General features: G+C 48.1%; 1 long non-coding RNA gene across 3 annotated transcripts in view; it reads left to right on the forward strand.

The window, feature by feature from the left end:
- Positions 1-27,395, forward strand: part of LOC144165107 (uncharacterized) — a 102,998-nt gene that overhangs the window by 10,847 nt on the left and 64,756 nt on the right. For all 3 annotated transcript variants that reach the window (XR_013321364.1, XR_013321365.1, XR_013321362.1), the window contains exon 2: positions 15,704-15,902. This is a non-coding gene — a long non-coding RNA (uncharacterized LOC144165107). The remainder of the gene's footprint in view (positions 1-15,703; positions 15,903-27,395) is intronic.

Genomic DNA, 27,395 nt, shown 5'->3' on the forward strand with positions numbered 1-27,395 from the left:
CTAGCCCATAGAGGTACTGGGCAGTTTCGTGACCAGTAGGCATTGCGAAAACTCTGATGATACTGTGATCGCGGAGCGGCAACAAAGGTCCACTAGGGCATTGTAAACATGGGTTGCTATTATATGTTCGATAAACTTGCAGCAAATGCAGGTCAATTAAATGGGGCTGTAATTTTCCGGGCTATTTCTATTACCAGATTTAAATACGGGGACCACTTTACCTATTTTACAGTCACTGGGCAGCTGTCCAGAGGAGAGCTACTGTTTGAATATGGTTTGAATGGATGGAATAAACCTTAGTTAAGACGAGCTTTAGGTGCTGATGTTAGGGGCACATGCCCTTGGGGGGGGGGGGGGGGCGGTCTTGTTTAGTCTGGAAAACCCAGGTCCTTGCTGGCTCCTCTTCCTCTTCGTACCAGGTCTCGCTGGTCGGAGAGGTCTGAGCTGGTCAGCCGGGCCGCCCACTGCTCGTAGGTGGGGTTGGGGTTTGGGGGGAGGCTAAGGGTTTGTGAGCACTCCCATACCATATGGTATAGTTTGCTGGGCTGGGTGCAGAATTTGCAGGTTCGGGGATGGAGGGTCGTGTGGATTGAGTGTAGAATGTTGCCATGCGGGTATGAGTTTGTAATTTGCGCAGAGCGGTGGCTTCGGTGCGGGTCAGTTCTGGGTGAGGCGCAGGGAAACTTCTGCGCTCGTGGCGGTAGTGAGCCAAGATGGCTGTGTAGTTTAACAGCGGCTCAGGTCTTGAAGCGTTGCGTTCTGGAGAAATGGCCCGGAGTGTACGTTCGCGGGCCGCGGCGTGCGCCGCTTCATTTCCCTCGAGGGACTCGTGTCCGGGGGTACAGACAAGTTGTATTTGCGGTAGCGTCTTTGCAGAGCGTAGGATGTTAAGTGCGGAGGTACATATTCGACCAATAGTGGAGATTTATGCTGCTTGGGAATATTTAATTATCGTGAGGAATTCCTCTTCATCCTTGTGGGGGGCAGCAGTTGCGGCCAATGCGATGGCTAGTTCTTCAGCAGTTTCTGTGCTTGTAGTGCCTATCGTTACTGCTGTTAGTTCGGTTCCACGGGAGTCAATTACACTGATTGCATGAGCGGGTTTGTGCGGGGACGCGAAGGCGTCGCTATGCCGGGTGTCAGCTTGCCCAGCATACTCATTTTGGAGGGCTCTGACGCGGGCGCGTCATGCATGATTGTAGATGGGATTCATGTTGCGTGGTATTCATGTTGCGTAGATTCATGTTGCTTGGTATTGGAGCGAATCTCATGGCTTTCCGGATGTTGAGAGGGATGCGCTGTTTTTGGTCCTGTGGTGGCGGGACCGTATATCCCAAGCGGGCGAGGGTAGGGCGTCCAGTTTTGGTGAGTTTGAGGCGTGAAAGCTGGGCGACATTGTGGGCTTTTTGTAATTCTTACCATGTGTTGTGAAGTCCAAGTTGGAGTAGTTTGAGTGTGGCCGTTTTCGGGGGTAGACCCAGTGCAGTTTCTTAGGCCTGCCTAATCATAATGTTTAGCTTCTGTTTTTCAGCATTTTTTAGGGATAGGTATGGCGCACCATAAGTCATTCGACTAATCAATATAGCTTTGATTATGCGCGTGGTGTCGGCGGCATTAAGGCTGTATTGGAGATTAGAGACCCGCGAATGATGCTGACCAACTGATTCAGAGTTTGTTGAAGACGAATAATGGTGTGAGAGCCGGAGCCGTCCTTCGGGATGTTGAGGCCTAGAATTCGGAGGTGAGATACTTTAGGTACTGGTTGGGCATTTAGGTGCAGGTCAGGATCCGGGATTGCTTGTTCCTGGTTTTTGCGAGTTCTTTTACATAGCGTGAGAAGTGCGGATTTTTTCAGCGGCGCATTCTAATTCTAAACCACGAGATTCCAAGTATCGTTGGGCAGTTTGTATTGCTTCTTGGCGAGCGTCTTGTTGGGTGCCTGTGGAGCCCATGGGGGTCCACATAGTCAGGTCATCCGCGTATATTGCATGCTTGAGGTTTGGGATGCGTTGAAGGAGAGGTGGCAGATCCTTCCTGGCAATGTTGAATAATAGGGGTATATGACTGAGCCCTGTGGGGTTACCTTTGGTATTGTTGAGAAAATGGGGGAGCGAAGGGGCCCGATGCCTATTGTTGCAGTGCGGTCATTGAGGAAAGAGGATACGTAGTCGTAGGTCCGTTGGCCACAGTTTGTTGAAGCCAGGCCAGCGTAGAGAGCGTCGTGGGAGATGTTGTCGAAAGCTCCCTTGACGTCTAAAGCCAATATCGATTACTTGGTTTGATTGCTGAGGTTGTCTATGATGTCTTCTTTTAGTTGGAGTAAGATGTCCTGTGTTGATAGGTGTGGTCGGAAGCCGTATACCGTGTCGGGGAAGTTGTCATTCTCTTCTATGTGTGAAAGTAGTCGGTTGTGAACTAGATGCTCAAAAACCTTTCCGATGCAAGAAGTTAGTAATATTGGGCGAAGGTGTTTGGGGGTGAGTGGCTTGCCTGGTTTTAGAATTAGCGTAATGTCGGCATGGTTCCATTGTGGAGGTAGGGTGGCGGCTATCCAATGTTCGTTGATATAGTTGAGGAGGTTTTCCAGGGCTATGTAATTCAGGTTGCAAAGTGATTTGTTACGTATCTCGTCTCTTCCCGGGGTGGTGTTGCAGGTAAGTTTTCTGATCACCGCTTCGATCTCAGCCATTGTAAAGGGCTCGTCCATGGCAGGATTCGCTTGACCAGTGTGCAGCGGGGCCTTATAAGTCTTGGGGGAGGTGGTCGGCTTTAATTCAATGGGGTTTCGGAGTTCGTTGAGCAGGTAGTCCTCTGTTCCCTGGTAGTTGTGCATAAGCCGTTGAAGCTGCTGTGCTGTGGCTTGCTTGGACGTACCAGTCCCCATAAGGGAGCGTAGCAGATGCCATGTGCGTGGAGTTCCCAGTGTTCCTGGCAATTTATCGCATGATTGTGTCCAGTTTTGCTGGCTGAGCCGTTGCGCGTATGCTGCAGCTTTTGCGGTTAGCTTCGCGATGCGAATCTTTAGACGGCTGTTAGTGCGGTGTTTTTCCCATATTTTGCGTAAGCCTCGGCAGGCGTCCCATAGGTGCGCGTCCACTGCGGGGTGATCTTCAGTCTGAGTCAATTCTTTGGTGTGTTGCTGAGACTATTCGAGTAGTTTGGAGGTCCATTCTTCTAGGTTGGTGGTGGGGTATACGGGTGTTGCCTCACGTAAGCTCTTCCAATTAGTGAGACGGGCTTTGTCAATTTTACACTTCAGGTTCGGATTATGTGGTAGTTGAAGTTGGATGATTTAGTGGTCGCTATCCAGTGTCTCGTCGAGCCTTGTTCATGTAGCTTCTTTGATGTTATGCCTTAGCGTCAAGTCTGGTGTCGTGTCCCGAGATATACTGGTGCCGATGCGGGTAGTAACTTGGGGAGTATTGCAAAGATGCAGCTGATTTTGTTGTATGGAATCGTACAGGGAGGTGCCTTTTTTATTGGAGCGGATATAGCCCCACGTAGTATGGTGGGCGTTGAAGTCTCCCATGATTAATAATTTGTGGCCTTTCGTTCTTTGTCGGATGGTTCTGACTAGTTGGTCTATTCCGGGTAGGGCGTGATCAGGGGGGCTGTATATATTTAGCACAAATAGGCTGGTTTGCTGTTTGCGTCGTGGTGTGACTTCTACGAAGGTATAGTCCAGTTGCGTGGGTGCAGTGAGTTGTTGAGCTGTTAGGGAGGATTTAACCAGGATGGGGGTGCGAGATGTCGGATCAGATACAAATGTTGTGTATCGAATGAAAGATATATTATCAGTCTCCGTTTCTTGTAGCGCGGTTAGGTCTGGTGCATGTTGGCCCGCAAAAAGGGCCAACATTGGGCCGCAAAGGGATGCACAATCGATTTCTTGCCACGTAGTGAGCGACAGTTCCATTGCCAGATAGTCAGGGATTTACGCAGTGTCGGGGTCTGTGTACAAAGAGCGGTCATTGTTATTAGAAAAGTGTATTAGTGATCGTCGGAAGGGTGTATTTTTTGGGTTTCTTGTGCTGCGTCTGCTTTTGCCAATCTTCTTCCAGGGCAGCAACCCGGGTATCCAATGAAGTGGTGGGTTGGGCAATGTTGGCGAAATTGGTCTTTATTTGCTCGCAAAGTCGTTCCAGTCGAGTTTCCATGGCTGTGAGTCGAGCGTCTGTAGTATCCGCCGGGGAAGGGAGTTCTGGATTTGACTCATTGCGTGGGGCAGTGGCCAGGCTTGGTTGTTGTGTATTTTGATTCTGTAAAATAGTTGCCATCTGGGTTGCAAGTTGATCTATTTGCGTTTTCATGTTGACGAGTTGTTGTTGTAGTTTGGAATTCTGCTGTCTGAGCTGCGTGTCTTCGTGATGTAATTCCTGGAGGCGGGGGTCGGGGGGTGGTTGGATGGGGGTTGTGTTAGGAAGGGGGGGGATTGGGTTTGAGCAGTGGGCGGGGCTTTAAAAAGGGTTGACCAGCTTACCTGCGGCTCCCGTGCTGGTCCTAATGGTGTGGCGGCTTATCGTTGGGTGGTCTGCGGGATCAGGTGCTGCTGGTTCATTTGAGCAGTGCGCTGCGGGGTCTTCGAAGGCGGTGGGGAGGGCCTGAACCTTTTCGTGCAGGCTTTGTCCGTGGTAGGATGATCCAGGCCGCACAGCAGGCATTTGGAAGTGCATTCGTGGTCGGGTGTGGGTTCGTGCACGTTGCACGTTGCACGTGTGGGTTCGCGCACACAGTTTTGTCCGGTTCGGGGAACACGTCTCGGCGGTGTCCGAGCTCACCACACAGGAAGCAGTGTTGCACTGTTTGACGGTAGGGACGGCATCGGTAAAGAGTTCCGTAGGCTTTCACGTAAAAAGGGACGTGCTTGCCTTGCAAAGTGCTCAGTGCCGAAGTTGTCGTGCTGAGCATTCTTGCATCGATGATGGAGGCGCCATTGATGCGGGTTGGAGCTAATATGTGTGCCAGTTTTTCTGTGGTAATGTCCTGGTCAAGGCCGTGAATGACCCCGCGTACCGTACCCGGGAAGGGTTTCAAGTATGGTTGCAGTTCGTACGTTGTTGCTCCAAGGTGCACGAGCATGGTGCTGCTTAGAGCCCGAGGGCAGCGTCCGTCGGGAGTGCTTGCGATGATGAGGTTCTGAATTGGCTGGGATTGGACCGTCACCGTGCACATTAAAGATTTCTTCTGGTATTCCACTAGTCAGTTGTAGGCCTTAGGCTATTTGGCGGTGAGTACATGCAGATATTCTGAGGCCGGTACGAGGTCGGAAGATTACATTGTAGTCGGCGTCGGGTAGTCGGGGCGCTATATCGCTGGGGCTGGTCGGTTGACGTGGCGTTCGCGGCGGGCGTGTGGGTTGTGCAGCGGCAGTTTCCTGGGTGATTTTTCTGTCAAGCATAATCTGCCAAGGGCCAGGTTTCGGCAGAGTGCGGCCGCTGAGGGCATCGTACTCCATGCCGTCTTCGTCGGCGTTAGGCATAGCGAGGCGGGGCTTCGGCGCTGGGGCGGCGGCGAGGCCAACCGCGTTAGGGTTAGCAGCATCACCGGCGTGGTCCAGCCTTTCAGGGGTCACTTTGTCAAAACGATGGAGTTGTCGGGGCCAAGGGGGGTGTCGACGTGAAGCTCTCGTCGTTAGGAGTTCAGTGACACTATTTGCAGGTCGATGTAGTCAACAGGTGAACAAAAATCGGCCGTTAAAATGGAGCCCATGCCAGGTGCGTGTTTACTATTCGGCCCCCTAGACCATCTGCTTGAATATCAGACAAAAGTTTTTACTAGACACAGATGTGGTGTTTGTTGAGTATTTTGGAACTGATATTATCTTCACCGGATGAAGTAGATAACTTCAGATGAAACATGCAACGCCCTCCGGTGTGACTTCAATACTTTCCATGTACTCCCAGTCATAATCATCCACATTAGATAAAGGGCCATGATCCTCTCGGGTGAAAACCGATGAAAAAATGCGTTACATGCAGAGGTACAATCATTATCTGAAAGGGAGGCGTCGGTGTCATAATTTAAAGATATCCCGTTTGAGTCGCGGTTAGGGGGTATTACTTGCCAGACCTTTTTGGGGTTCGTTTGAGGAAGAGAAGGTAAATCTTTAGGAAAGTATTTATTTTTAGCTTCAGTTAAAGCAGAACAGTAGGTTTTCAAACTAAACCTTTCCCATGCAGGGGAACTGCTAATACGTTTAGCTGCATTGTAAAGACGTTTCTTTTTGTTCCTAAACTTGCGCAGCGCTTTAGTGAACACAGGGTATTGGATTTGTAGTTTGTTATTGATATCAACGGAATATATTGGTTAATTAGGTCCGAAATTTTATTCTTGAACCAAACCCAGTTATCTTCAACAGAGCGGTTAATAAAAGACGGAAGTAGCGTATCATTAAAAAAATATATTTCGAGTTCTTCGTTTCTTTTAGAGAAGTTAGCTTTATTATAATTACGTACAATTTTCTTTGAGACTCCTGAAAATGGTAATTGAACATTAATGGCTCTTTGAAGTAAATAGTGGTCGCTAAAGCCGTTAGGTGCGTTACGGGTCCGATTGTTCTGGAGCACTGGTAAGTAAAAGATGGAGAATGTTATTACCACGGGTAGGTTGGTGAATAGTCTGAAACAGGTTAAGATCTGGAGTAACATTTACAAATTCAACTCTATTTCGACAAGTAAATGATAGATTACCCCAATTTATGAGCGGAAACTTGAAATTTCCAAACAAATAGAATTTGTTGAACAGAGCTGGACAGCCGTGGTTAAACTGTTGCGTAGTTCGGAAACGAATGATGAGCTGGCGTGAGGTGGACGGCAGCAAGCACCTAGTAGTAGTTTGGTTGTATTTATTATTACAGCCACCCACACAATTTCGAGGGATTAATTTGTGTCGATGATAAAGGATGGTAAGGATTTCCTCATGGCTAAAAGAACGCCACCACCTCTTTGTCCACTTCAACCTTTGCGATAAACACTATAATACTGGGTATGCGGTAAACTTTGATTGTCGGTTATGTCAGAATTAAGCCATGTTTCAGTGAGAACAAGAATATTCGATTGGCTATCTTCAAGTAGAGAACAGACTAAGCCGCGTTGAGGCAGAATGCTGAGAATATTTGCAAAAGATACTGCTAACGATGTCCCAGATATGGGTGGTTTCTGCTGACAACTTGTTCCTGGACACGTGCTGATACCTAGCTATCTATGTGACAAGACAACTGTAGAAGTCACTTTGTTGTACAGTGGGGTCCACTGTTAAATGGAAATAGCGAGCGAGTGGCCACTGCGCTCCGCGAACCGCTGCCGCTAGGCGGCTACGGCGTGAAAGCGCTCTTCACACCGGCTCCGTATTTTCGCTTCGATGTCTGCGAAATGTGCCCATGGATTGACAAAGTTTTGTTCTCCAGAGGTCGTTAACATCCTTCAGATCATCGCGTGTGCTTCATGTGAGAAAGAAATCGCTTATCTTTGCTTCATAAACTCTGTAAGTCACGCTTACCTGCAACTCGCTGTGCTCAGCCGAGTTAGGCTAAGCTCGACCTGGGAGCCCGCCGAACGTCACCGCCACCACGCCGACGTACAGCTAAGCCTACCAACAAGGTGAGCGCCCGCTGTGCGCTACCGTAATCTCTCGAAGCCTTCAGAGATGGAAAGCATGGTGGAAGGCGAAGATATCGACCCGGCGGAATTGGAACAGCCAGGCTGGCTCACCACCCGGCGCAAAATGCAAAATAAAGCGTCCAGAGATCTCGTCGGAGTTCCCGACAAAGGCTCACCCGCAGCGACCGCCGGTACCGGAGGCACGTCGGAGCGAAGGCGCCGCAAACAGATAGCAAATAATCCTCCCATTATTCCGCTACCAGAGACGGATATCAAGATCGTTCTCAGGCCTAGAGCTGGACTGGCTCTTACATCGGTACCCGTTGCCACGTTGGCAGACCTCATAATGAAGGCCGCATGCTTAACACCCAACGACACAGACCAAGTCCGGATACAACCGAAAGCGAACTTCATCACCGTTAGTACTCCCGATGAAGAACGTGCCAGGAGATACACCAGGGTCACTGACCTCGAACTCAGCGGGCAGCAGTTTCCGATCGCAACGCACGTTTCAGCCCCGGCGAACACTGCGCTCATTGTAATCTTCAATATCCCCAGCACAGACACGGCTGATTATCCATAGCCTTATGCACTACAACCCCGACATAGGGATTCTGGAGGCAAGAAGGCTCAATACCTCGAACATCGTCCAAATCCTCTTCGAAGGAACGAAGGTGCCTTTCTGGGTTCGTTACCGCGCAGCTACGTACGGATGCAAGCCATTCAGACGAAAGACGGAAGCCTGTACAACATGCTGGCGTACTGGCCAACGCCAAGACGTCTGCCCTGAAAATCAGCCACAGCCACGCTGCTCACTGTGTGGGCTCACCAATCCTATAGACAACCACCCGTGCATTCCGAAGTGTATAGAGTGTGAAGGAGCCCACCCCACAGTCTCTGCGGACTGCCCCCGCCGTTTCCAACCACGGAGGCAATCGCCCACGTACGCGCAAGTGGCCGCCAACACTCTGCTTTCCACAGTGGGGACCCAACAGGGACCAAAAAAGGTCCCAAAGACCTCTTCCACAGGAAGCTCAACCAAACAAGCCCTGAAGAGCAAGCCCGACCGGGCGTCTCAATCTCTCAACTCAACAGCAAAGGTGAGCACCCAACGATTTCCTCTTGCTGGCTCGCTGCAATCTCCCCTCCCTCCCCTGCAAATTCCAGAAACGTTTCTAAACGAGCTGAGAACTATTCGCAGAGAACTGACTTAGCTTCGCATGGAGAACGAAAGGCTCATGGAAGAAAACCAGGCTCTTAAGCGTGCTGCCCAATTGCCAGCCAAGCAGGTCAATCAAGCCCCCCTTACCTCCCGTCTACAATCATCTCCAACGCCTCCGCCCCCTAAGAGACGTGCAAAACAGGGTCAGAGCCGTCTGGTGAGAGTATCCCATTCTCGAAGACAGACTCGTAAATGTCGAGCGCACTTGCAAACGCGAACTCGAGGAGCAAAAAGCTGAATATACCCATTTCCATCAAACACTCCTGAATAACCAAGCCTCTATGCAAGCAATGGTAGAGGCCTTGAAAACAGAGGTCGCTAAGCTAACGGTTACCATGGGTGTAATAATGGCCCCTCCCGCAATCTCGCAACCTCTCCCTGATCTCCCTATGGCCCCTCACGCAATCTCGCAACCTCTCCCTGATCTCTCTGATGGCGCTGAACAAGATTTCTAACACTCTTCGAGTTTGGCAGTGGAATTGCCGGGGGTACAGAAGGAAAAGGGACGCCGTTCGGCTGCTTCATGTCCAATCCAGATCTAAAATTCCAGATATCATAGCCATCCAAGAGGCAGGCACAAAAATCAAATTGCCAGGTTACAAAAGCTTCCAAAGCTCCGATTCAGACCTAACTGCTGTCTTGGTTCAACGTAATCTCACTGCGGATCTTGTGGAGCTAGCGGAAACGGAAATTCCGTACAACTCCATAGAAGTCATACGCCGCAGTAAAGCGGACAGCAGTATTTTTATCTTGAATGTATACAGCAGCCACCGAGTTCAGCATCATAGGTTTGGCTCCCTGCTCGAGGCGGCTAAACAGAAAGCAGCGCGAAATTCTCTCTTAATAGTTGGGGACTTCAACGCTCCTCACACGTCTTGGGGCTACTCATATACGACCAGAAAGGGAAGGCTACTATGGGAGCAGATTCAGAAGTGTCACCTCACTCCTGAGTCTGACCCGTACACGGCCACCAGAATCGGCACTAGCGTGCAAAGAGACACCTCCCCAGACCTCACGCTATCTGTCGGAATCTCACAAATGCAGTGGACGTGCACGGAGCATACGCTGCGTAGTGACCACTACATTATCCAGTCTGACATCCTTTCCGTTAAACAATACACAGCTCCGATCAGACACACCCACATCACGGACTGGGACAAATTTCGCAGAATCAGAGATCAGGAAACATCCGAAGACCCCTCAGAGCAGATGGATTTAGAGAGCTGGACGCAACAGTTAATTAAGGATGCTAAAGCAGCCAGTAGTAAAATTGATCCCGAAGTACCGTCAGAAAGAATGGACTCTCGCCTGCAGCATCTATGGATGGCCTACCGCAGCATGCAAAAGAGATGGCGGCGAAACATACGCAACAGAATCCTCCGACGAAAGATCGCTGAATTGGAAATTACCATACAAAATTACATTAAACAGTTGGCCAGAGAGCAATGACACCACATCTGTGACCAGCTCAAGGGCGCGCTAAGTATGAGGAAAACATGGACTTTCCTGCGACACCTCCTCAACCACCAAAACAATAAAACAGATCAGACCCACAACATACAAAAACTCGTCCATCAAAACCCCGGCACAATCTCTCAACTCATGGATCGCCTTAGGTCAATCTACATTCCAGATGGTGCACGAGTGGTTCTCCCGGACTACAAGGGATATGAAAACGAAGCCCTAGATGCGGACATAACCGAAGCGGAAGTCAGAAGCGCCCTACAAAATGTCAAAACAGGCTCGGCCCCTGGTCCAGATTCTGTCACTAATAAAATGCCGAGGAACCTAGACGATAAATCTGTCGCCAAATTAACTGAGTATTACAATCACTATTGGCGAATGGGCACCCTACCCAAGCAGTGGCGCACAGCCAAAATATCGTTCATTCCCAAGCCGGGTAAGCGTGTGGCTCTAGAACATCTCAGACCAATATCCCTTACGTCCTGCGTTGGCAAAGTCCTCGAACATATCATTCTAGCTCGGCTTACCCGGCACATCAACAAGGCGGATGCACTACCATGTGAAATGGTAAGTTTTCGCCCTAAGTTGTCGACGCAAGACCTGTTGCTGCAATTCTCGAATGAAGTCATACAGGCAACCAGTCAAGTTGATAGCACAGCACTGCTTGCACTAGACTTAGAAAAGGTCTTTGATACGGTAGACCACACGGCCATTATGATCGGTCTAACCTCCATCAACCCGGGTCGCAGGGTCTACAATTATGTCAGGCCGTTTCTGACCGACCGCACCGTTACTATCCGAATGGGCCAAAATGAGGGTGGACCGTATGACTTGGCTAGTAGGGGCACTCCTCAAGGGGCGGTCATTTCCCCTCGTCTCTTTAACTTGGCCCTCCTGCCGGTCACCCATGCACTAAGGCGGATCCCGCATCTCCGTTTTGGTATATACGCGGACGACATCACCCTCTGGGTGGCTGGGAGAAGCGATGGACACATTGAGAGCACCCTCCAAGCAGGAGAAGATGTGGTATCACAACAGGCAGCCCTGGCTGGCCTTAAGTGCTCACCCACCAAATCCGAGTTACTGGTGCTTCCACCAAAGAAAAGAACGGCTACGACACCCCAAATCACCATCCAGGTGCAGGGCCACACGGTCCCGCCGGTCCCCAAAATTAAAGTCTTGGGCCTTACCATGCAGCAGAACAGGTCTAACTCGGAGCTCATTAAGCAGCTGAGCTCCCACGTGGACCAGCTCATTGCTCTCCTCAAAAGGATCACAAATCGAAATCGTGGGATGGACGAAAGTGACCGACTTCGGCTTATCCAAGCCTTCTTTTTTAGCCGACTTCTCTACACTTTACCTTACATTAGAGACAGTAAAAGTGAACTGGATAAAATTAATGGCCTCATTTGGAAAGCATACAGGGCTGCCCTTCAACTTCGCCCCAACGCGTCCACCGACAAGCTTAACAAACTCGGAGTGTATAATACCGCTAAAGAGCTCATTGAAGCTCACCTGTGCTCTCAGAGAACACGCTTAGAGCTCACTCGACCGGGACAACAGATTCTCTCGCGGCAAAACATTGCGGTTTCGCAACAGACTCAGGAGTCATTACCTATCCCTGCTGATATAATCCAGCAAATAATCGTAAAGCCTCTACATAGGCACATGCATCCTATTCACAATTCGGCACGACGCAAAGCAAGAGCTCGGTCTCTCGCTAGGCAGCTCAGAAATATTTCGGAAGTAGTATACTCTGACGCAGCGGAGTACAGGCATCACGGGGCATACGCTATAGCGATCACCGGTCAAAAAAGCACTGCTCCACTCAACGCCCTCACAGTCATAACCACCTCCCCTACTGTGGCGGAAGAGGCGGCAGTTGCCTTAACCCTCACACATAGGCCACATCCGGTAATTATAATCATAGATTCGAAAATGGCCGTTCAAAAGTTTGCCCGGGGGCATATCTCTCCCACGGCGCTCAGAATTCCCAAGCAAAATCCACCAGAGGACTCAGTGGAACTCATATGGACCCCAGCCCACACTGGCATGGAGGGAAATGAAACTGCACACGCTATGGCTCGCGAACTCACACACCGAGCCGGCGTGAGTATCGTTCCTCCGCCAGAGACCGACTGATCACATTTAATGACATAACAGAGCACTACCGCCTCTCTCGTCGACAATTTTCCCCGCCTCATCCATCCCTTATGATAAGCCAGGTGCGTATTTGGCGGCTCTTGCAAACGGACACCTTCCCAAGCAGAGCTCGCCTCTACCACATCCATCCGACAGAATTCCCTTCGTCAGCATGCCCCCTGTGCGGGGAGCACGCCTCACTAAGTCATTCCGTATGGCAGTGCCCCCAAGACCCCTTCCCTCTAATCACCAGCAGCGAGCAGTGGAGGGAGGCGTTGGGTAGCTCCGACCGGGCTACACAAGAAGTCCTGGACAAAAGAGCCACCGAAGTCGCTACCAGCCTTAGGCCGGTGGCCACCGTGCTTCTCTGACCACTTGCTGCAATAAAGGTTTCTCCTTCTCCTCCTCCTCCGCTGGCGCCTAGAAGTGCGAGAATCGGAGACAGCCGGCACATGTGCACTGACCGCACGAGGCGGGAGAAGCCGCTGTGTCGTCTGCTACGGTTCTCCACTGTGCCGCTCAGCTTTCTACAGCTGAGGGATTGCGCACTCGAAGGATATCATCGGCCGGGCGAAGCGCCGTAGCAGATGACACAGCGGCATCTCCCGCCTCGTGTGGTCAGTGCGCATGTGCCGGCTGTCTCCGATTCTCGCCACTTCTCGGCGCCGGCGCTTCGCGTAGCGCAGTGGCCACTAGCTCGCCGTTTCCCTCTAACAGTGGACCCCACTGTACATGTATGTTTTGTTATTGATGAGCAGGCGATCAACCGACTGCTCGAAAGGCACTTTTTGAAGGATCGCAAATTCAAGCAGCTTCCTAGTAGCTTGTCGCGTAGCCGGCAAGAAGAGTTCACCAATTGAATATTCTAAGCCAATTACCGTGTTCCCAGATAATAGGATGCGTTCTTGTCTCTAAAAAAGGTCAGTTTCGCTATGATAGGTCTGTTTGTTTCTTCTTGGTGTTTCTCTAGCCTATGTACTTGCTCTAACTGCGAACTGTTCGTTTCAATTTGCAGTTTTTTCGAGCACAACTTAATTACCTCTTTTTCATTTGCAGTCCAGTCCTCTTTAGGCTCATCCTGCATCCCGAAAAAGAGCAAGTTTCTGTGTCTGAGCCTATTTTCAGCGTCCTTGCACCTCAATGTAATCGTTGATAGCGGATCTGAGACATCCCGCAAGTCGTTGTTTCAGTTACTTCATCGTTGGAAACAGCTGTTTTTTCTAAGGTCAAGGCCAACTCAAGCGCCATAACCCTAGCAGTTAAAGCAACGATTTCGTTGTTAGTGGTAGGTTGTTTACTCTTTACGCTTTCTAGTTCTGCTAACAGCTCCGCTTCTACCACCCGAAGATTCTCTGTGGTCTCAAGAGCTCCAGCCAACTCCTTCGACTCAGCTTTGTACATCGGACCCGGGTTAGATTCAACGTGCCCAGATAGCAAGAGGAGCATGTCGAACATTGCAGATCAGAAAGAATTCAAAAGTGAATCAGAGTGCTTTAACAAGTCAATACACTCAACTGGGCACGACGGCATGATCAAACAGCAGTTTTTGCTCCTCATGCACGCAGCGCCTCATAGGTAACTAACCTGCAAAATCAGTAGTTGATTTCACTGCATACTCGATGCGGTGCCGTGCCCAAAGTGGAAGCTTGATGGCTGGTAGTTCAAACTTTTTCGCTCGTGGCCGTCGTTGTCCCAGAGTGCTGTTGCCAGATATGCGCAAAGGTAAATTGGCTGTTCTGCGCTGAATGTTCCCAGGCTGGCCAAGGTGGCGTCACATCATCGGGGCGCAGTCTGCACGTGCCGGGAAGCGCTGTGCAAACAGCCGACGTGACTGCCACCTGCAAAACCAGTAGTTGATTTTGCTGCAGTTCATTTCGATGCGGTGCCATGTCGGAAGGTAATGACAATAGGAACAAGATGTACTGCAGGTGGTTAGGCTACCCTACTGTAATTCAATACCTCGTTCTCGGCGTGTGGTTGGAGCTATCGGTAAAGCGTGCCCGCCCCAGGTTCGAACTGTATCGGCCGTAAAAGGTATGGGGTACTTACTCAAGTGGTAAGCCAACCGACTTTAATCCTACCTTGTGCCCTTCCGCTCGCCGCGACCCGCTGTTGACAAACAATCCGCAAAGCGTGCGTGCTTAGTTCTACCCTTGTTGTTATGTTTGGGCCCGGGAAGCGAGAACTGCTCAAAACGGGTGCGGGGAAAAGAGTTTATTTCATGATAGGTTCATGCGAGGAAAGAGAATAGGAGACAGCCGTGATAGCCAGACGAAGGGAGGTAAAGGCGCCTGCCTGAGCGTCACGGCCGCCTAGCCGGGCTCAGCACACCGAAAGCCAGAGAACAGAGTTGTCACTTGTCGCTTCAGAAGGGGCTCCAATTGTGACCCGGTCATTGTGGTGTAAGGGGTCGATGTAGTCAACCAGACCAGCCGCTCGAGTATTTAAGCGCATTTCGCATTCCGTTGGGCACAAATCTTAAAAGTACCATCCGGTCTCCTCGGCCAGAGAAGTTGTCGAGGTCGTCCATGGCTTGGACACCTAAAAGCTACCATTGCCAGGGTGAGAGCGCCTAGCACCAGCTTTTTCTCCTCAAAACTTCACCGGTGCCTTACAGTTTGACCCAATCGCTAAATCACCAAAAAAGGAAAGGTAAAGCAGAGAGAAAAATGCCAGATTTTATTTACTTATTCCTCAGAAAATACCCCATCGTTTATCGTCGACCAAAAGCCGAGAGAGCTACAAAACGTATGATTTTTCAAAAAAAAAGCACGGTTAAATCAGCTTTTAGTGTCCCTTCAATATACAGCAATTGAAATAACGGCAGCGATAAAATCATCCTTTGTCGTATTTCTCTACTTCATCTGTATTGATTACCAACTGTTCTACGAAAATTTGTTGTGGAACTTCAATTACACTCTTCCTAAACCCTCACTTGCTACTTGTTGCATGTGGTGCTTGCTGCGAACAAAAAACGCTCGGCGTGGGCAGTCTACAGTGGTAATTTTAGGACACTTGAAGGAGTAAACCTTGAATTGATCAATGAATTACAATGTTTGCAATGGGCTGACTAGAAACTATTTGACGCTCAGTGCTCAAATCGAACGTTTAGAACAAGATTTTTGCATAATACACGGCTCAGTAAATTGGTCCAACCAAAAATTCGAATTTCCAGGGAATGGCAAGTGTATAACCTGAATAAAATCAATTCCTTAGGGATTGTAAATTTAAGCAGATGTTGTCTTTACTTAATTGCCACTGGTGGCATATTTTGCAGAGGCCTTACGAGAGCACCGCACTTGAAAGAACTCATGACATTGAGAACGAGCCATTCGATGGGAAACCTCAGCTGCGGCATTTCATCGTTGTCGTCGTACATCGTCACGCTGGGCATACTACTGAGCTGGACCTCTTTCACTCCTGTTTCTGGCGCAAATCAAACGAATAACTGTTCAGACTACTCCCTCATATACGAAGTAAGTTTATTCAATTCATGCTGTTTCACGTATTTGTCATTTTGACTGCGGATGAAGCAGAAATATTTCAACCAGAAGGTTTATTTATTTATTTATTTATGTTTACCCTGAGGGCTTACAAGAAGCGTTCTAGAGGGGAGAGGCTACATCAATAGTGGAATACAAGGCACGTAAAATAAGAGAACTCAAAGAAATAAACCAAGAGCAAGAAGGCATGAGCCTAGACCCGCATGTTACGCTACACTACCAAATATAAAGTGAATATGATAAAAAACTGAAAAACACACTGCTCAGCCAGAATGCAAGTAGAAAGTGAACATAAGCAAGAACTAACAAATAGATTGCTGTGCGAAAATTCAGAGTTGATGTTAGTGCGTGCGCTTTCACATCACCAACATTAAAGAAAAGAAAGATAAGCAGATAGGGCGTAGGGGTGCATGTTTTAGATAAGGCTTGTAAGTGCAACATGAAAAGGTGAGTGTCTGTGATAGTAACCAATATGGCAGGCCGATGAGTCCAATCAGTGCACGTTTAGGAAGAAAGGAGTTACGGCATGATGTAGTGCGCTGGAATGGAATGCGAACTTTATGATGGTGGTCTTAACGGGTACAAGTATAGGAACGGGATGCGATGAAACGTGATTGAAGCAGATGATTGTGATAATAAATCTTGTGAAAGAGGTATAGTCGAGAAACCTTTCTGCGAGAGGCAAGAGAGGGAATGTTAAGTGTCGCTTTCATGTTAGTAACGCTTGCTGTGCGGTGGTAGTCGGAAAGAATGAAGTGCACAGAGCGGTTCTTGGCACTTTTTAAACTATTTATTAAGGTGACGTAACCGGGGTCCCAAACAGAAGAGGCGTATTTTAGGTAGGTTAGACCTAGTGTAAGCGAAATAAAATTTTTTTTGAGTGAGGTAGTGCCAGGTGGAAGTTTCGTTTCAGGTATCCAAGCATACGGTTCAATTTTGAAACATTATACTCGGTATTCCGTTTCCAGGATATATTCTTAGATATATGTATACCACGGTATTTGTATAAAACTGCGGAGTCAAGGGAATATTGTTGAGATAATAGTTTGGACAGGATGATTGGTGGCGCGAAATTCTCATTGATTTGCATTTAGAAATGTTCAGGTGCATATGTCAGAGCGTACACCAAGCAGTGATATTATCGAGGTCAGCCTGCAGCGCTGCAATATCTGAGTTAGTAGTTTGCTTGCAGTACACAACACAATCACCTGCGAAAACAAAGATAGAACTAGATATATTACTAGGAAGCTCATTGATGTAGATGAGGAAGAGCAATGGTGCTAAAACAAAGCCTTGAGGCACACCAGAACAGACGGGAGTTGGAGGTTAGTTTATTTCATTAGCGAGCACATACTGAGTTTGGTTAGTTAGGAAGGCCATAATCCATTGCAAGACTTGAGTATCAGTGTTTAACCGACTGAGTTTTAGTATTAGAAGTTGATGGTTAACCGTGTCGAAAGCTTTAGTAAAGTCTAAAAACACACAATTGGTTTCGAATTCGGAGTCGAGAGATGAGTGCAAATCGTTAGTGAATGTGACAAGTTGCGTTTCACGCCAACAATGTTTTCCAAATACATGCTGAGATGGATGGAAAAATTATTCGATTTAAGGAAGTTAACGAGGTGCGAAAAAATGATATGTTGAAGAATTTTGCATGGCACAGATGTGAGTGAGATTGGCCGGGAGTTAGATATGTTTTGCGTGTTTCCTGATTTGTGAAGCGAAACTACTTTGCCTGCTTTCCAATCAGTAGTCAAGCATCCATCGTTAAGAGATTTGTTGAAGATGCCATGCAGTATTATTGAACTGTATTCTAAAGTGCTTTCAGGAAATTAAGAAGTAATCCCATCAGTGCCGCAGGAAGATTAGCGCTTAAGCTCCGTAATCATAGTTCTTATCCCAGCATAGTCAACCGCATTAAATCCATGTAGAATTCATAAATGAACATTGTATAATTGGTATGTGTTTCTCCCCGATATTAAGAATATGCATTTATTCTATTGCAAATACAATAGAGTCTCTGGGCTTAGAAGCGTGCGTTGATGACATAACGAATGCGAAACGTGTGCATGAAAAAGGCTTTGGTTAGTGCCGCCGATACACAGGAAATTTCTATTCGATTGCTTCTGATGGAAGTAAAAAATAAGTGTTCGTACTAACAGTTGCATTTCGAATGGAAGCACAAGCAGGAAAATGGACGTAAGATAGAGTTGTATTCGTTACCAGTAAACAATTTTAGGTCAGCAGGTTAGCAACTGTAACCTTTCAATCCTGGAGTGGCAAAATATAAATCTAAACTAAAATGTGTGCAAGGTACAGCTGTATTGAACAATAAATACTTTAGAGCAATAAATTGGTAATTCTTGCTTTGAAACGTAAGTAGTAAGACATAAAGGAATCCTCAAAATGTAAAAAATGTTCCCTCGAAAATACAAATTTTCTGGCAGCTGTCCTGCTAGAAGTTTTGTGTAAAGTTTTGTTTTCTGTCTTTTATGTTTCTGATATTTCTCAAGCATTTTCTCTTTTTAAAACACAAAATTTATCTAGGCAAAACAGCGCAAAAAAGACAAGGACAGAGAGAGATACACGTAAGGGACCTCGCTGAACTATCAACTGGTTTTATTTGGAAGGAGAGACAATTTATATACCCCTCCAACCTCTGATGTTTTGTGGCGGTGGCACAAAACATCGGCGACTTTTTGCTGAATGTGCATAAGGGGTAGTTGCCAAATTACCTTAACGTGCGGAAAAGTTCACGTTAGCCAAATGGAGAGATGCGTCAACGATAGGCTAAGGAAGCACGCGAACAATGTAAAGAATTCGAGGGAGGGGAAAGATGCGGATGGCTGCCTGGCAAGCGATTGTTCGAATTGCAAGGACTGTTTGCCAGAATTACAATACACCTCCATCATTAGACAGTCAAAATCACGGCTATCACGTGAAAGGGTAGAATCAGAACGGATGCTAACGTTTGGTGAAACATATAGCCCGTAACACGGTGTCTGAGAAAGAACTAATTTTCTACGCATGCGCGCATAAACCTTACGTTGGGCGTTTATATATATTGTCTCTCTTTCACAGTAAAACCGATTGATAGTTCACCGCAGTCCCTTGCGTGTATCTCTCTCGGTCGTTGTCTTTTTTTGCGCTGTTTTGCCTAGATTATGTACCAACACGGCCAGTTTTTCACGTTAATCACGAAATTTATGTGAACTGCCGGTTTTCGGTTTTCATTTTCCTACTTTTTTACAAAATGATTCTGTTATCTTACACACTATCTGTTTTCCAGAGCAGATAATTTCAGTTACCTTTGTGCTTTCTTTTCTTGCCTTCCCGCTTTTTTACCAAATTGCTCTGTTATCTTACACATTATCTGTTTTCCAGAGCAGATAATTTCAGTTAAATACCCGCCGCGGTGGCTCAGTGGCTAAGACGTTGCGCTGCTGAGCACGAGGTCGCGGATTCGATTCGATCAGAACGTGGGGGCATTCGCAGAAACTGCCGGCGCCGCGGATTCGCCAGTGCTACGGCAGCTGTGCTGTGTGATATCCCTCCGATGGTCACGTGGTCAGCTTTGTTCACAAAAAATCCATCGTTTCGCGGCACCCGCTGAAACGGAAACTGTGACTGGCCGCATTGAAAATGCCTCTAATTAAACAACCGTCGCACGCTGAAGGAAATTAGGTTTCTACAGGTGATAAATAGGTCACTAGCTACTTATCGCAACAAAGAAAACAACATGCAAAATTTTTGTGTCAGTGCCCCTTTAACACGTGGAGCGCCAAACAAAGCCTGATCACCTACCTATTGACGCATCACAGCTGCCGAGTCGCCACTTTCAGACGCGTGGCGAACGGAAACTTCGCCCAGTAACTTTGAGCAGTGCAACTGTCATAGACGGAACGTCTGGTGCCCTCTTCCTGTCCTTAAAGGAGCCATGAAGAGAAAACAAAAGTTTGTTTTATTCGAAAGATTAGGTGTTTCTTAGTACCCCAAGCGCTTTCCCGGAAGCAAATGATGCTTTATTCACTGAGAAATACGGCAATTTAAGCCAAAATTTTAAATCTCCCGCTAAAATTGCACATTTGGTGACGTGAGCAATGGTGTCACACGGGCCGGTCCATGAAACAGATACTTAGTATGTCGACTCCATATAGCACCCACACGCGGGAGTCGACCGAGACGGCGGCCATTTTAAAAATGCTAGTAAAACCTAGTGCACCCGCAGCCCTAGTCATGGAATCGCCTGATCCGGAGAACAAAACTCTCGCCGAGGAGCTCCGGCTTGCATTTAACAACCTCACACCACTTGAACGCTCAACGCTTCTAAGTGCACGAGCGGCAAGAGTTGTGGGATACGCGGTGGACGGGAAAGCGACCATTCCGCGATAGCCACAACAGACGAACGCCCTGCCGTCGGCACCGCTGCCTCGTCAGCGCCGTCGCCACGGACGAATACAGACTGGTACGTATGTGCCGTATTTTTATTACGGTTAATAATAGTTCAACTTCAGTAGCAGTATCGCTTATGCCAGTTGGCCGGTGTCGTGTATGGAAAGCCGTTCGCGCGAGCTCTCTGCTTCGACCAGAAAGATACGAGCGCCAATGCGCGGTGTTTACGGCATTTTTCCTCCAAGGTCAGAGCGCCTCGAACCCGAAAATTCGTCTGCGCGACGGCGAGATGTCGAGCTCGGCCAGGCGGTTGTTTCGTACGCATTGGCGCACACGCTTGCGTGTTCGTTCGGAACTTCAACCGTTTACTCCACCGTTCTTTGTCATAAAAAGAATGTGCAGTATGTTTCACGGGCATTTAGCTCGCTATGCAAACTGTAAGCCCTGCCTAACATGCGTTTGCTTTTGCCGGCCTCCGCCAATCGCAGAGCTTAGCCCATGTGACGGCATAGGTTCTGTTGCGGGAAATGAGCTGGTGGGTCGCATGACCATTCCCGTTTTTCCTAATTATGTAGCTTATTTGAGCGAAGTTTGCGTTATAAGTGGTGTCGTTATGGTTCTAACGAGGCAATCTTTCGAATGAACCAAACTTGTGTTTTTCTCTTCATGGCTCCTTTAACCCCATAACAGACCTTCAGCTCCTGTCCGGTTCGGGAAACCTCGCGGCGGTAATCGCGGCCGTTAAAATGTCAACGGTCCCCATCTGCCGGCTTCTCACACGAACGCAAGGAAATCCATCTAAAGCCTACATCGCTTTCAGCTATTATGGAGTGACTGATGCGTTTGTATGCGTCGTCTCCGAGCCCGCTCGTCGGGTGGACACAAAAGCGCAGCGAATAACAAAGAAGCCTCCGCGGTTTTCCTCACGCCCCGCACGCCAACTCAGCTCGGCTGGCGGGGAAACAAACACAATACAGGTAAGCAAGCTAACCCAAGCGGAAGATATCTATTTGCCCGCAGGTTTTAATTATTAAGTGAGGGGCCCGAACTTAACACTAGGGTTATTTTGTTTTCCGGTAGAATATAAAATCGACAGCAAAACGTCGCATGCAAGAAGTTGGAAGATAAGGCAAGTCATTATAAATATTAGGAAAGTAAGGGGCCGAGAACGCTGCCTTCAGGCACGCCGGAGGTGAGAGGGGAAAGAAAAGTATAACCATTAACTACCGTAAACTGTTCACGTATAGAAAGGAAGTTACGAAGCCGAAATACAATAATTAGCTCTGGTTATTGCTCTGGCTATTAGCTTTGGTTAATAGCCGAACGAACAATGTCGTCTGCGTATGAAATTCCCGGAATACGCTTCTGAATTACTTCGCCTTGCAGCATATGCGTTAGGTTGAACCCCGAATTGGCTTTCTTCTAGTTTGTTTTCTAAGCCTGCTATGTAAAGCAGAAACAGTACTGGACTTAAAGGGCATCCATGTTTCATTTATGAGTGGGGTTTGACCTACTGTTCGTATTTCTGCCCTTCCCATGTCAGGTGCCCACTATTATTTTTACATATTCATATCACGAACTGTAATAAACTCATCTAAGCACAGGAATTTCAGCATTCTCCACAGCAGTTCTCTGTTTCCGCTATCATATGCCCCTTTAATGTCCAAGAACATAATCTACAATGGTCTATTCGGAGCTTTCGCAATTTCAGTGCACTGTGCTATTTATTTATTTATTTATTTATTTATTTTTATTTATTTCGGAGTTCCCACCAACAGCCCTAGGCCTTCCTTGGGTTATGCACTGGAAGTACAGGTCGACACAGAATAAAGAAACAATGAAGTAGGGATACTGGTTGCGAAGTGCAGTGACTCACGGAGTACAGTGTAGCGCCGCGCGCGTGCACGCGCGCACGCATGCACGCAGCTCACACACACACACACACACACACACACACACACACACACACACACACACACACACACACACACACACACACACACACACACACACACACACACACACACACACACACACACACACACACACACACACACACACACACACACACGCACGCACGCACGCACACGCACGCAGGCACGCACGCACACACACACACATATACACACGCACGCACGCACACGCACGCAGGCACGCGCACGCAAACACACACACACACACACATACATACACACGCCCGTGCGCGCGCCCGCACGCACACCGAAACACACATACATAAACACACAAGCAGACCCCGCCGGGGGCACCTTGTGTACTCAAGGTGTTTTGGTGAGTAGCGCCACCACGGTCCCGCGCTCCGCAGGGGTGCCTACTGCCGTAGGCACTTGGTGTCTTGCAACACCACGGACCCGAGCACATGTGGGTTGGGCCCACCCACGTCCCGGCTGTGCGTGGCTTTGCCGTGTCCGGGGAAAAGGGTAACCTGGTGGCTGAGCCAAAGTTGGGGTTGTTTTGTACCTTTACGGCCCCCCAGCAGCGGCAACACTCCACTTTGGCCCCCGCTTCTCGCAGACGGTACCCCGGTCTGACCCGCCCGGGGGAATCAGCCAGTCGCCTTTTCCTCTCTTTCTCTCCACTCTTTCACTTTCCTATCTCCTCTCCTACCCTTGTCCTGTCATCTCCTTCCTTCCTGATTTCTACATTTCTCCTGGCGGCAAGGGTTAACCCTGCGCAAGCATATCAACCTTGGTACCAAGTATAGGGTTATAGCGGCAGGGTAACGGTTAGCGTGTACTTTAACGTCACGTTCCCTTGTCGGGCTCGGTGGTGGGCGACCGGCTCTGCCACCGAATTGATTCCATGCTCATATGGCTTTTTCTATCGTCCCCCAAAAGACTGATCGGCCTTCTAAAAGGGGCCGCACCGAGGTAACACAACTGAAACCAGTCTCCCAAGGTGAAACTTTCACAAAATACCTGGTTATCCACTCTGAAGACGACAATGCACCACTTGCTAAAAGATCCGTCTTCCTCATTGCAAAGTGCCTTGAGAGCGTTGTCTGCCGGGATTACCAAGCTAAGAAACTAGCCTCTGGTGATCTGCTGGTAGAGGTGCAACGAAAAAACCAAAGTCAGAACCTACTAAAACAGAACACCCTAGCTGAACTCAAAGTAACGGTCACACCACATCGTAGCCTGAATACAACGCAAGGCGTGATCTCTGAGAGGGAACTGCTTCACGAGACAGATGAGGATTTGCTTGAAGGAGTGAGGGACCAGGGCGTCGTGGCTGTGCGGCGGATCATCATGCGTCGCGCAGGTGAGGAAATTCGAACTAAGCATGTTGTTCTGACCTTCAACCGTCCAACGCTTCCTGAATCCGTCCATGCTGTTCAGTCCAGTACGCCCCTACATACCTAGTCCTCGAAGGTGTTTCAAGTGCCAGAAGTATGGCCACGGAACTCAGTCTTGTCGTGGCCGACCCACCTGTGCTCACTGTGCACGTGCTGACCACACCAGTGATGGATGACTGCAAAAAAGAACAAGTGAAATGTCCAAATTGTGGGAAACCACACGCTGCGTATTCACGTGCATGTCCCGCATTCAAAAAGGAAAAAAAATATTTCAACTCAAAGTCACTGAAAACCTAACCTTTGCACAAGCACCCCTGAAGCATGCCCTGCTTTCAGGCAGAAGTTACGCAGACGCTGCTCGCCGGGGGGTGGAGCGTCGTCTGGTGGATGCGGGCACCCAGTGCAACCTGGTCCCGCCACAGCCCCCCGCTCAGCAGCAGAAAGTTGCTCCCGTGGCTTCTGCTGCTACACCCTGCTCTAGTGCTGTGCCTAAGGCTTCCAGCGCGACCACCTGTGCTGCGCCTAAGGCCTCTAGCACGAGCTCTGGTGCTGTGCCCAAGGGCTCAAGCACGAGCTCAGTCCAGATGAGTGATGATCTGGCTCCATCCCGGGCATCTGCAAAACAGCAGAAGGCTGCTCCTGCTGTCACTGCTGTTGCAGCAATGTGCAGTGCTGTGGCTGCGGCCTCTAGCACAAACAGTGTCTCCACTGACACTTCTCCTTCGGAAACCTTGGATGAGGCCATGGATGTCTCTCCAAGCACACCCGCTTCTGAAACACAACAGAAGCGCCGCAGTTCCGCTGGTCGGGGTAAATCAAACAAACCGAAGTCGTCCAAGATCACTACACCGGGAACTAACTCGGCGATTTAGGTAAACTACTCAAAGGGCCCCAAAAACAAAACTCCCTCACTAATGATCCTTTTAATGGAAAAAGAACGTCTCGTGATCTGTATTTCTCTTCTCTTGGTATTTATGGCTGCTGAAAGTGTTATCCAGTGGAATTGTAGGGGGCTGTTGAACAACCTTGACGATATATATGATATACTCTGAAATCACACACCAAACATACTGTGCCTCCAAGAAACACACTTACGCCCATCTCAGACAAACTTTTTAACACAATACACTATATTTCGTAAAGACAGACTGAACTACCACCATCCGCCTGGTGGTGTGGCAATAATAGTACAAAAATCTGTTGCTTGTCAACAATTGCAGCTACAAACTTCACTTGAAGCAGTTGCCGTTAGAGCCATAATTTTTGATAGACTAATAACAGTGTGTTCTCTTTAAATTCCACCGGACTATCGTCTATCCAGCGTCGAATTCAAAAACCTCACCAATGAGCTACCTGCACCCTACTTAATTATTGGGGATTTTAATGGCCACAACCCTCTCTGGGCATCTGCGCGAGCTGATGCGCGAAGGCGGCTAATTGAAAAATTCATCACATCATCCGGCAGTTGCATCTTTAATAAGAAACATCCAACATACTACAACACGGCCCACAACACATATTCTGCAATAGACCTGGAAATTGGCTCCGCAATTTTACTGCCCACCTGTGAGTGGAAAGTAATTAACAACTCCTATGGCAGCGACCATTTCCCCGTGAAACTACTAGCTATAAGCAATAACTCCCAAGACACCGATTCGCCTCGAACTTTTAAACAACATGCAGCTGACTGGAAAACATTCCAAGAACTTTCCAGATTAACCCCTTCACTAATAAGTCATTTAGATGTTGAGGCAGCCAGCTCACTTATTACGGCCCATATTCTTGACTGTGCTCAAAAGAGCATTCCAGAGACCACTCCTAAAACCCTCCCCAGACCTAGACCATGGTGGAATGAGGAGTGCAAGCGTGCACGATGCGAGCAGAATAAAGCATGGGCACTCTTACGCCGCTATCCTACGGCAGACAACGTGCTTAACTTTAAACGGGCAAAAGCCAAAGGAAAGCGGACACGGCGCTTAGCAAAAAACGAAAGTTTGACAAGGTTTATATCGTCTATAAACTCTTACACAGATTCTCGCAAAGCACGGACTAGGATAAAGAAATTAAAAGGCTACAAGACCAACCCTACTTCTCTTGTAAATAGTGTGGGTGACACAATAAAAGACCAAGCAGATGCTCTCGGCAAACATTTTGAACACGTATTCAGTTCCTCTCATTACACACAAACATTTTTACAGCACAAGAAAGGAGCTGAGCGCCAGCCCCTTTGTGTGAACCAACGCTCAAATGAAGGATACAATGCACCATTTACGATGCCAGAAGTAATTACTGCATTGTCCACATGTGGTAAGTCAGCCCCTGGAGCTGACAGAATCAGCTATGAGATGATCAGGCACTTACACATTGACACACTTTACACAATACTATCTCTCTTCAACAAAATATGGCAGAAAGGCCGCTTTCCAAAACCATGGAAAGAGGCAATCGTTGTATCTCTTCTGAAAGAGGGGAAAGAACCATCCTTTGCTGCTAGTTACAGGCCTATTGCCCTGACCAGCTGTTTGTGTAAGCTCCTGGAAAAAATGATAAACCGGCGACTTTTTTACTTTCTGGAGTTTCACGGTGTTCTAGACAAAAATCAGGCAGGGTTTAGGTCTGGGAGGTCAACTACAGATAATCTGGTTGCGTTTGAATCGTATGTTAAAGACGCTTTTGTCCATAAACAGCACTGCTTCTCTGTATTTTTTGATATGAAGAAAGCCTACGATAGAACGTGGCGATATGGCATTCTATTGGACTTGCAGTCGTTTGGCCTTAGTGGCAATATACTCAATGTTATTCAAGACTATTTGTCTGATCGCACATTTCGTGTCCGTGTGGGGACTGCCCTGTCTAGAACATTTGTTCAAGAAAATGGCGTACCCCAGGGAGGAGTGCTGAGCTGTGCATTGTTCATTGTTAAAATGTGTTCTCTTAAAACTGTGCTCCCTCGGACTGTTTCATACTCTGCCTACGTTGACGATATCCGAGTTAGCTTTAAATCCTGCAATCTGTCGATATGTGAACGTCAAATCCAATTAGGTGTCAACAGGCTGGTTACATGGGCTGAAAGAAATGGTTTTAAGTTTAACGCTGATAAAAGTGCTGTTGTTGTCTTTTCTAGGATACGCGGTGTACAACCTCTTCGTTGTATCACGTTAGGAGGTCAGCCCATACCAGTGAAAAAGGAACACAGCTTTCTAGGTATTTTTCTCGACCACAAGCTCACATTCATACTACAACATTAAATTACTAAAAGTAGAATGCCTGAAAACAATGAACATTTTAAAGGCACTATCTCATCAGTCCTGGGGTACGGATACAAAATGTCTGCTAGCACTTCTTAATAGTGTTCTTAGGTCAAGAATAGACTACGCCTGCATTGTATACCAGTCTGCAACCAAAACAGCACTCAAAATGTTGGACCCAGTATACAACTTGGGGCTTCGCTTGGCCACAGGGGCATATCGAACAAGTCCTATTCCATCCCTTCATGTCGAATCAAACCAGTGGTCTCTAGGGTACCAGCGTGCCTACACTGCTCTGATGTATGCCGCAAATATGACTTCTTTGAAGGAACACCCTTTGAATACCATAATGAAAAATAATACAACTGATCATATCTTTGAAAACCGACCATCCATAGCTCCACCTTTCCCGCTCGCCTTTTCACACCTCGTCAGCGAGTTCCAAGTTCCTCTCACTGATGTATACTGTACCTCAGTTTATGACTTGGTCCCTCCGTGGGACACTTTCCCAAT

This window comes from Haemaphysalis longicornis, unplaced genomic scaffold (genome assembly GCF_048455015.1).
Source record: "Haemaphysalis longicornis isolate Haplotype H1 unplaced genomic scaffold, Haemaphysalis longicornis Haplotype H1 scaffold_14, whole genome shotgun sequence".
NCBI classification, from domain to species: Eukaryota; Metazoa; Arthropoda; class Arachnida; order Ixodida; family Ixodidae; genus Haemaphysalis; species Haemaphysalis longicornis.